Raw genomic sequence first — 12,116 nt, 5'->3', positions numbered from 1 at the left:
CCTCTGGCAAAGTCACTATTAAATACACAACGTCCAAAATGTGTGTAGTTAATGTCAGTTTGTCTTTTATCAATTTACAAAATATTCTGAGTTGATGGGATATATACTTTTCCAAATTCAATGCACACTGAAAACATATAAAATATACCCATTTTCACTTTCAATTTTGGTCATGTGGGACAGAGGTTAAAATTCGGAAAAAGTTTGATAATGAAACTTCAATTATCCTACTATAACATACTTTAAATTCATCTTGTGTATTTGTTGACTTATAGTTTTAATTGACACTTGACATCTGAGTGGATATGAAGTTTTAATGGCTATTATGAAAATTGTTGACTTTTCACGTTGATTTTAAAATAACTTCTAAATGCCATTACTCCTCAAACGTGTCTATTTAGGGTAAATATTTGCGTAGATTACGAATAAGCAATCTTTTTGGATGTGCACAATCTGGTTAAAACACAGATCCTATTTCGTTTCGTTTTTATGGTTCAAAATTTCGGTTTACTTGTCTTTACTACACTTGGATCTGGAAGAGTTGTTATTTAACTCTGAATGGTGTCGGGGATAAGCCAATGAAACGGTCTGTTACGGCGAGCTTTAGGCGTGTTTTGCACCGAACTGTGGGTAATCCACTAGTAACATCAATGCTGATTGGTTAATCAAATGTCTGACATCATAGGGTCATAAGTCGGTCTTTTGACCCCTAACGTGACCTATGACCTATAACTTGTCAGATCTTCATGTGGTGTAGGCCATCGAAAGTATCAAAAACGAAACGAAATATAGATCTGTATTTTAATCATATTGGGATGTGAATTGTTTTGTTTGAATTTTATTTTGTCTCCCAAATGAAAAGAAATGGTTATTCCACTTCACAAATTGGAATATTGGGCTTTGACAATCAATTAAAATTACTTCTGAAAGACTCATATTATTCATTTGAGAGCAACTTACAATGTAGAATAAGAATATAGACACATTTGGTTACAGGGAGTGCCGTTTCAATTTATTTTATTTTTTATCAAAAACAGGGGAAAACGTGTTTTGTCTGTTTAGAAAGTTAAAGTACAGTTGTTATACTATCACTGTACACCTGAAAACTACAGGCTGCAATTCTTAACCCATGGTCTGGAATAAAATAAAACCAAGTACGAACAATCCAAACCATAAGACAGAATTCGAAGTCCTAAAAACGTTATAGGCAAAATAGTGTATTCAAGCAAAATAGTGTAATCAGCAAATGGACTGCTCCTCGTGTACAAATTACACGACAAACAGTGGTAACAGGTGTCCGGAAGAGTAAGCTTACCCTGCCTGGCGCCACACCCGCCATAGCTGCATCCAAACTATTAGGCGAAATGTCGGTAAAATAGCGTGATTGGCCAATGAACTATCGGCATGCAAAATGCACGCGATGAACTGTGTTAACGATGTAGTAGATATTATCAGGGAGATAGTAATAGTATACGTGTCAATTAAATATATCTAGAATAATAGCCGAGAGAGACACGTTATATTTACCAATCAAATCAATATGACGGCCATAAAACTTTTTAAAGGTTTTAATAAGTTTAGTGCGCAAGTATCCTTGTAGTTGAAGCTTAGATGACAAATGCCTCGATCTACTTAAAAAATCAGAATAAAAGGAACAAGCTCTCGCGTAACGAATTAGCTGAGACACAAACACTTCATAAGCTGGTGATATTGGAATGTTACTACTAATAAATGGAAAGTTAAAAATCGGAAAGTCAAAGTCATCACGTTTATCGTACAATTTAACACTCAGTTTATGGCAATTGTCAAAATCGAGACGCAGATCCAAGTAGGAAGCGTAATTGTCACTGTTGTCAGTGGTGTTTTTAATTTCGAGCTCATCAGGATATATGAATTCTACATAATCACTAAATTTAGGATTATTTAGTGATAAAACGTCATCGATATATCGATAAGTGAAATTAAAAAGTCTGACTGATCGTTTATTAGTTTTTACGAGCGTCTGTATGTAATCGGCTTCGTACGAATAGAGAAACAGATCAGCAAGCAAAGGTGCACAGTTGGTGCCCATGGGAATGCCAACCACTTGCTGATATATTTCCCCTCCAAATTCAACAAAGATGTTGTCAATTAAAAAATCCAACATCTGAATTATCTTGATGGCCGTGAATTTGTTTTTGGAATCACTGTGATTCTTAACGAAATTTGTGGAATTGTAATTTACAACTAAATATTGATATCTCGCAGTACCTGATTTAGACGAAAAGACACTGTGAATAATGTCTTTCAACCGGGCTTTTAATTTACTATGGGGAATTTTAGTGTACAAAGTAGAAAAGTCAAACGTTTGAATAGATGAGACTGAAGCAAGGGATCTAGATTGCAAACCATCAAGTAATTCTTTGGAATTTTTCAATATCCACATTTGATTTATACCACTACGAGAGTATATTTTGTCACAGTATTTTTGAGAACCCTCTTTAACAGCCGTTAAGTGGTTTTGTGGAACAACGGGATGAACCTGCTATAAAACGTTGCTTGTAGGGATTTTTATGTAGTTTAGGTATCCAATATAACAAGGGCAAATCTGTATAGGTATCTCCACACGGAGTACCAAATGAAGTGAGTACAGATTTGTGATTGGATATAATTTCATCCTTACTAAGAGTTGATCGTTTATATGTAGCACTGTCGATTGGTTTCCCGAAATTAAGTTCTTTGAACAGACAGTCAAAATAATGTCGTTTACATATAAACACTATGTTATTGGACGCCTTGTCAGCCGGAACAATGACATACTTGTCATGCAAGGCATTGAGATTTTCAACAATGTTAACATCATTGAAAATAGACCTAGGCCTAGTGTCAACTGACAAACGTTGCATGTATATTCTTCGTTTAAGTAAACGACTGATAGACTTAGTCCAATCAGAGAGAGTATCCGAGATAACATCTTCCCTCTTGGCCCATGATCTAGCGTAGTCCTCTACGGCATCCATAATAAGTTTGAAATTTTGATCCCATGAAAATGGTTGCGGTTCCCGGTATTTGGGTCCTTTGGACAAAATTTCATGTAGCTTATTATTCTGGACTATGTTCAAATCACCAGTGACCACATGTCCAGCTGGTGGGTAAAGGAAGGACGACGTAGAGCAAGAACAGGGTAGAGGGTCATCATATAATTCTTTTGCATTGATGTTAGATAATGCATTTCTGTAATTAAATATTTTGGATGCAATGGGTTTAGTATAAGTATAAGAAATCCTAGGAACAGTAACAGTTTTGAAGTAAGGAGGGATGTGTGCTGTGACTTGCTTATGGTGTAATATTTGGCTTAACCCGATAGCATCAATGCCTTTATTAGCACATTTCAGTTTTAGAAATGAACTGTTGGGGGTGTGTGACGCATCAGGCTCAGTCGTAATGTCCATACGACGGTGGGCAATGTCAAGAACAATGGATACAACCCTGTATTCAGTGGATGCAGGATCAGTACAATTTGAATCCAAACATTCAGATTTAAGTAATTTCAAAATAGTAAGTGGAATAGAATATAATTTTTACGGATATGGTGTGGCCCTAATGGTTCTTGAATAATTTCCAAAAGGGCGTCCAGTGATATAGTGCTGAGCTTAGGTGGTGTGTAGCGACGATGTCCATGACTGCGTTTTCGACGACGAAACTTTGGGAATAACGTCATGACATTAACATCGCTACACGCAGGGCTTGATAAATTCCCAATACTAGCTACATTGTCATTGCATCCATAAGGGGTGGCAGTACCTAATGTTCGTATCCAATATTCCTCTCGGTCTCTGCGAAAGGGAGTACTCAAAGTAGTACCCTTATTAATGTTGTGACGATGACCATTAATGCGCAAGTGTAAAGGTCCTTTAGTTTCGCCAACATAAATCAGTCCGCAGAGTGTACACTCTATACCGTAGATAACTTTGCATACTTATTCCTTACATCCTAAAGATGTTTCCTATTGTTTTTGGTGCATGCCCAGAGTCACACCCATTTTTTTCTTTTTGTGTCTGTGTTTTTTGCCTACAGACTGCAATTCTTAATGGGTCGTCTTGAATGACTGTTATTATTTTTGGTGCATGACCGACCCCTCAGGGGCACAGCAACACTAGATATTTTTTTTCCGTCTACAGACTGCCAATCTGAACTTCCAAAGGACGTCGACTTGATTTTGGTGCATGTCCGACCCCTGTCACGTTCCAGGATGATCCATCCAGAATTGCGTCCCACAGACGATAAACATAACAAAATGAGTATTGTTGTGTTGTGCCCCTGGGGGTCGGGCATGCACCAAAAATAATAGCGGTCATCCTAAAGGCATAAGAAGGAATAAGAATGAAAAGTTTTCAAGATAATCAAAACACACAGACAGACAAAGAAAAAATAGGCGTGGCTCTTCCTCTGGAGGTTGGTCATGCACAAAAAACAATAATGATTATTCTTAGGGTATAAGGAATTAGTATGCACAACCTTAAGACAATCCATTAAGAATTGTTGCTTGTAGGCGACAAACTGACACATACAAAAACTGAGCGTGGCTCTCTGCCCCTGGGGGTCGGACACGCACCAAAAACAATAGGGACCGTCCTTAGGGTATAAAGAAAAATTAGTATGCAAAGTTTCAAGACGATGCGTTAAGAATTGCAACCTGTAGTTTTGAGGCGCCTCGTGATAGTGAAACTACATAGTTTTAAGGCGCCTCGTGATAGTGAAACTACATAAGGCCACTTGAACTTTCTTAGCAGACAAAACAAGATTTCGCCTGTTTTTTAAGCAAAACTAAATAGAAACGATACTCCCTGGATCCCAAAAGAGTCTTATTCTTATTCTATGTTAAGAGTTGATCTCAAAATGACAAATCTGAGGGGGTTTGTCTTTCAGAAATAAATTTTAATTCGATCGTTAAAGCCCAACATTCCAATTCGTGAAGATGAAAAATGGTATATTTTGTAAGTTTTCATTGTGCATTGAATATCGAGAATGGATATTTGGAAAAGTATATGTCCCATCGACTCTGAATCTTTTGTAAATTGATAACAGGGACTTTGCCAGAGGGTGTGGAAATCCTGAAAAAAAAGTGAATGGCTCATTTGTTCCCCATTTTGCCACTTGGTGGCACGAACTGTGTGAATCGAACATTGCGTGTGATGCTACATTCGTAATCTGCACCAAACATTGGCCCAGATTACAAAGTTAGAGAGCTCTACTCCTATTAGAAATGTGAATTTAAAGCACCCGAAAACCTGAAAAAATTACGGAATTTATAATCCGTTTCAGTACCCTAATTTCAAATGGCCATATCTCGGCGAGTTTTTTCGATCTAGAGAGGTATAATTTTGAATTTGTTAGCATAAGGACACATTCTATATCATATATTTTTTATAATTTTTTTGGAGGGGTCATGTTCCCAGCTTTCCGAAATTTGGTCCACTTGACATGGATTGACCCAATAGGCAGATTTACCTCTTGCTTAATATATGTTTATGTACACAAACGGCTATAGTATGTAAGTATTACTTACCCGTATATTACAAGCAACTTAAAAACAAGTCTTGCCCAATCATGCCCAAACTTTCTTATCGACTCTTGTCAAGTTGTCGAGATAGAACAGGCTATTGCCAGCTTATATGTCGCAATAGAATTCTGATCTTTTAAATCATTTTAAAGTATAGGTGACGCCCATGGAGATAATCAATACACTAACTCAACCAATGATATAACTATGATATGTCACAACTAATAAATATGTTCATACAAAAATAAATCATTTGTTAGCCAGGGAGAGAGGGGGAGGGGCGGGGGTGTTAACGTCCAATTGACACAAACTAGGGCATTTAGAGACTAACACACGGTTCAACTTTATTTCAACAGTTCGCTGGCGCGTAAGGGTCTTTAGGACCCTACCCCTTGTCGCGTACAACCGGGGAAACAAAACCACGCCATTTGACACACATTGACAGCGCGCAAGCACAAATCATTCGGCCATTCAACCCCCGTTAGCTATGGGAAGTGATATCTGTTGTTCTAGAATGTGTCGGCATATCATGTTAACTAAGTTAACTGAACAATAGGTCTAGTAAATAGTTTTGATTACAGTCTGGTAGTTGAAACAGTAAAATGGATCATAAAAAAGGAATATATTGAAAATTCCAGTCACTGCTCTGCACAGAACTGGGTAAACCCCTAGAAACGTCATCGTTGATTGATTAATCAATGTATGACGACATAGGGTCAAAGCCGCTCGTATGACACCTGACGCGACCTCCCAGTACAACTGGCCAGTCACATTATGAATATGTTGAGTTTTCGGGATTCACGGTGGCTCAGTGAGTAAGACATTGGCTCGCTAGCGTGGAGGTCTCGTGTATGATTCGCGGTGGCTAAGTGAGTAAGACATTGGCTCGCTAGCCTGGAGGTCTCGTGTTTTGCCCTTGTAGGTTGCGGGAAAGAAATAATAATAAAATAATAATAATGAAATTTATATTGCGCAACAATTCATCTCACTTGGGGATGCTCTAGGCGCATGAAAGTGTTGACGTGGGTAAATCATTTTCACACTTGATTTGAAGGTTGCAGTAAATTCCATAGAATTGATGCATTATACTGAAAACTTCTGGAACCAAATTTCTTCATCTTATAAACCGGTACATCTAACAATAATTTATTCTCGAATCTCATTGACCTTTTTGAATGGTAGTGTGTCGCCACCCGAGCTGTGAATTTATGAGACCATGTTTTTCTAGACATGTTTTTTGCGTAGATTCCGAATATGCTTGGTGATCAGGCGTTTGAGGTGGCGTTTTCGAGATATGGGGGGGGGGGGGGTCCAATGTCTACTATTGGGGGAAACTGTGATTATTTTAACATAAATGATGATCATGTTATATATTAATAACATAAATTTCTAGAACTGCCCATCTCTAAAGAAGTGTATATGATGCCCCTGGACAACTGTTTTGATTTGTGAGGAGGTAGCAGGTGTGCGTGTATGGAAGTGGGGTTTAAAAGTGACCTGAAAGGTGTTTTCTCCTCAGGCGGTCTAGTTGATGTGAGGAATTAGCTAATGAAATGGTCTGTTACGGCGAGTTCTTGGGGTGGTCTGCATGGAACTGGGTAAACCTCTAGAAACGTCATCGCTGATTGATTAATCAATGTATGACGGCATAGGGTCAAAAGCCGCTCGTATGACCCTGACGCGACCTCCCAGTACAACTGGCCAGATCTTTATGTAGTGTAGGCCATCGAAAGTATAAAAAACCAAATCTGTATTTTAATCAGATTCGTTCAATACCAATTATAAAATTATCTATAATGGCACTTTTCAAGAGATCTGGAAATGTACATAAAAAACACAGTAAATCAGAGACATGTTTAGATATTAGTTTTTTCTAGTCTTCATCAAAAGATTCAAAATCAGAGTTCATAATATGAGCAGGATAAATATCTTCTTGGTTGCTAATCAACAGCTTGCATATATCCTTTGGATATGCTTCAGATACCCATTCACATTGTAAATCTTCATTCCAGCCTTGTATCGCAGGGTCATCTTGTTCGGTCATTGGTTTTGAAGCCTGTCTCCATATTGTTGCAACATAACTTTATGCGTTTAATGTGCAGCAAAAGACTATTAAGACAAGATGTAATAAAGAAAAAAGGTTTGTTATTTTGAACCACAATTAAAATTCCCCCAGAAAATTTTTCTTCTAGTGTCATCTGCTGATGTAAATTGCCTGTCGCCGTACATGGTACAAACAATATTTTTTAAACGAGCAATTACGTCATCAGAAACATCATTTGTCTGTCCCAGCTCTTTAAAAATTGTAAGAAAATTGGAAAAAGAAAGACAGATAGTCATTACCACTGAAAGCATGTAGGCCGAGATATTCTCGACACTTTCAATACTAATCTTGATTGGATAAAAAAATATATCAAGATTAGTATTGAAAATGTCGAGAATATCCTAGACCTGACAACCAACCACGTGGGCACCAAAATAGCTTTCCTACTCCTCGCATTGCGTTCTTGCCCGGGCGAAATAGACATCCAATTCATTCTCCTCGCAAACAGTGATCCAAATATACACATTACTTACATCAGTAGATGACGCTAGAAGAAAGATTTTCTGGGTGAAATATAACAGACCTTTCTTTATTACCAACTTGCCTTAGTGGTCTTTTGCTGCATGGCTAGAATGAAGATTTACTATGCGAATTGGTATCTGAAGCATTCTGATGAAGACTAAGAATAAACTAATATCTGAACATGTCTCTGATGTACTGTGTTTTCTGTGTTTTTTATGTACATCTCCAGATCTCTTGAAAAGTACCATTATAAGTAAATATTTTGAATGACGAAATAGGCACGGAACGAAAAAGCTAACGAGAAACCACTTTTAAGGTCAATTTTGAACCAAATACCCCCCCCCCCCCCCCAACATGCACCCACCTACACAATGGGAATCTTATAAACATATTTAGAGATGTTTCATCAAGTTCTAAGAAAACCATCATTTAAATCGACGTGAACTCATTTCCCGCCGATCACCCCTCCCCCCACCAACACACACACACACTCACACCAACACCCACCCACCCCACCTCGCCACAAATTAAAACAGTTGTCAAGGGGCATCATAAACATTTATTTAGAGATGGGCAGCCCTAGAAATATACGTTTTATTAACATATAACATGATCACCATTTATGTCAACATCATCACATTGTCCCCCAATTGTAGACATTGGACCCCCATATCTCGAAAACGCCCCTCAAACGCCTACTTCCTTTATATGAATTCACAGCTCGAGAGAGTACGGCATTGCAGTGAGAGTTAAAACTGACGTTTGAATCTGAAAACACGCCAAGATTTTTTACAACATTTGATATCGGAATATCTGAATTGCCTTTTTTGAGAGATTTCACATTGCAGGTATTAAGTCTGTGATCAGGTCTAATAAGGAGAAGCTCAGTTTTGTCGTCGTTAAGCTTTAACATGTTGTCGGACATCCAGTTCTTAATACCGTTTAGGCAACTTTACAAATTTCCAAATGTGTAGAGCTGGTTGACCGTGTTGAGGTCAAATTTATCGATCAGCTGTGTGTCATCAGCATGACAATGGTGCAGAATGTTATAACTATCGATGAGGTTTCCAAGGGATTTTGTATACAGTGTAAATACAAGGACAAGGGGTCCGAATACTGAACCTTGAGGTACCCCACAGGATAGTTGCACTTGCTTTGACGAAGAGTTATTAAATCCAACATACTGATATCGACTGGTTAGATATGAGCCGGACCACTGTAGAGAAGATTCAACTATTCCGTAGTGAGTCTTCAGTCGGTCAAGTAGGTTGCTATGGTCGAGTGTGTCGAAAGCAGTCGACAAATCTAAAAGAGCTAGCACATCGATACTTCCTGAATCGCCGGATGATTTTAAAGCGTTGATGACACAAATCAATAAAGCTGTTTCAGAGCTATGTGCGGGGCGATAGGCTTGGCAGCCTTCTCTAGAAACTTTGAGAGGAATGTTAGATTAGATACAGGGCGGTAGTTTATCAACAGCTGTGGGTCAAGCGAGGACTTCTTGATTAAAGGCTTAACGACTGCCGTTTTGAAGCTAATTGGTACCGTTCCTGATTGAATACTTTTATTGACGGTTTTAGTCAGAACTGTTAAAATAGTATCCAAGATACACAACTGGATATGCGTAAGTATGGTATCTAGTGAGCAGGATGTAGGTTTGGACTGAAGAATTATTTATTTTCTTGAGCTGCTCTGGTTAAACAGATTCGAAACCAATAGGTGTTGAAACTATGGGTTGTTCAGTACGGTTAATACATGAAGAACCAAGACCATCACGAATATTGGAAATTTTGTGTATGAAAATAAGAGGTCTTCGTCTGGTCAAGATACGCATGTCCGCAAAGTTTCAGAACACTTCGATAAAAACTGAAGCCTCTACTGCGATGTGACATGAAAGTATGGATGGACAGAAGAAAAGGCTGGGTACACTGTACGTCTACTTTAACACGTGGTCGTATAAAACGTCACTTAAACATACATTATGCAAGAGCATAATCGAGACTATGGTTTTGTTTCGTACCGACTTTAGTAATGATGATCATTTTCAGCAAATTCCCTTTACATTATCTAGTTTTTAACCATTATAGTGAGAACTACCAGCTCCGTATCTAATCTCCCATAATGTATCTTTAATATAACATTTCTACTTAACAACATGCATAAATCTAATACAGACATACAGAGTTTGGGGTTTAAAGCTCAATCATCACAAACCAAGTAATTGTGGCATTAGTGTATATGATGCACTTGGTTCATGCACCACCTTTTGCGTGGAGAAGGGTTTAGGGGGTGGGGGGATGGCCGAATGGTTAGCGTGTGTGTGCTGCATCATCAGATCTGAGATTGAGTCAACTGGCGCAAGCGAATTATTGAAATAAAATTGAGCCATATGTTAGTCCCGAAATGACCTAGTTTGTGTCAAGTAGACGTTAACACCCCCTCTCTCTCTCTCTCTCTCTCACTCTCTCTCGTTTTGCGTGGAGGTCAGCAATGGGAGGAACCCGAGGACCCTACTCCCATTGTAAAGTAAAGCTGTAGGTCGAAACCCCGCCACCCACCCAACCTCCAGGGCAAACCAGATAGCGCTGAAGGAACACAAAAACAGAACAGAGTGTGTCAGTGTCGTCCAGTAATAAATCTATGTCGAAGCAGTGAATCAATTTCTTTATTTAAGTATTAGAAGATACCCCATATCTTGATTGTGATCACTGTTGAAATTGATATAAGAGCATTGTTAATCACAATTTGCATATGTGTATTCTGGCAGCGTTTAAGGCACCCGGGGTTTTCAAATCAGGTTTGTTCAAATTAACACAGGATTTTGTTTTTGTTGGGTTTTTTTTCAATCTGATTAAAATACAGATCTATATTTCGTTTTGTTTTTTTTATATACTTTCGATGACCCACACTACATAAAAATCTGACCAGTTGTCGTAAAAGGTCGCGTCAGATCCTCCGACATTGATTAATCAATCAGCGTTGACGTTTCTAGTGGTTTACCCACAGTTCCGTACATGGCACGCCAAGAAGTCGCCGTAACAGATGGTTTCATTGGCTAATCCCTCACGCTATCTAGAACGCAGGTTACATAACAACTCTTCCAGATCCTAGTGTAGTAGACAAATAAAACGAAATTTGAAATGTAAAAATCGAAACGAAATAGAATCTGTGTTTTAATCAGATTGTTTGAAATGAATCTTTCCTTTATGACAGTTTGAATTCGATATAAGAGTAGGCCGTAGTGCCGCTGTCCGGTCATAATTTCGCTTATAGCACACTGTAAGGCGTATGCCCGTCTTCATTAGCCCAGTTCGGAGCAGAATAGTGGGACGTTAAATAAAATAAAACCAAAAACGAACAACCCAAACCATTAGACAAAATTCGAAGTCCTAAAAAAACGGTATAGGCAAAATAGTGTAATAAGGCAAAATAGTGTAATCAGCATATGGACTGTTCACCGTGTACAAAATACACGACAAACAGTGGTAACAGGTGTCCGGAAGAGTAAGCGTACCCTGCCTGGCGCCACACCCGACATAGCTGCTGCATTCAAACTATTAGGCGAAATCTCGGTAAATCCTATTTCATTTCATTTATCTTCTGTCAGCTTTTGTATCACAAGTAATTATATGTTTCTTATATTAAAGTCGCAATGCAAACTTCAATATTGTGAAAGATGAATCTGTGGCAGGAAATAATGATACAATACTGTTCAGTATCAACCTGATTAAAACACAGATCCTATTTCGTTTCGTTTTTTATAGTTCAAAATTTCATTTTACTTGTCTTTACTACACTAGGATCTTGAAGAGTTATTATATTACCGGCGCTTTGGTTGAAGTGAGGGATTAGCCAATGAAACGGTCTGTTATGGCGACTTCTTGGCATGTCATGCACGGAACTGTGGCTAAACCACTAGAAACGTCAACGGTGATTGATTAATCAATGTCGGACGTCATAGGCTCAAAATAGGATATCTATGCGTACAACCCCTGACACGACCTGCGA

The sequence above is a fragment of the Patella vulgata genome, chromosome 9 (genome assembly GCF_932274485.2).
Source record: "Patella vulgata chromosome 9, xgPatVulg1.2, whole genome shotgun sequence".
In the NCBI taxonomy this organism is placed as follows: Eukaryota; Metazoa; Mollusca; class Gastropoda; family Patellidae; genus Patella; species Patella vulgata.
This window is presented reverse-complemented; position numbering follows the sequence as displayed.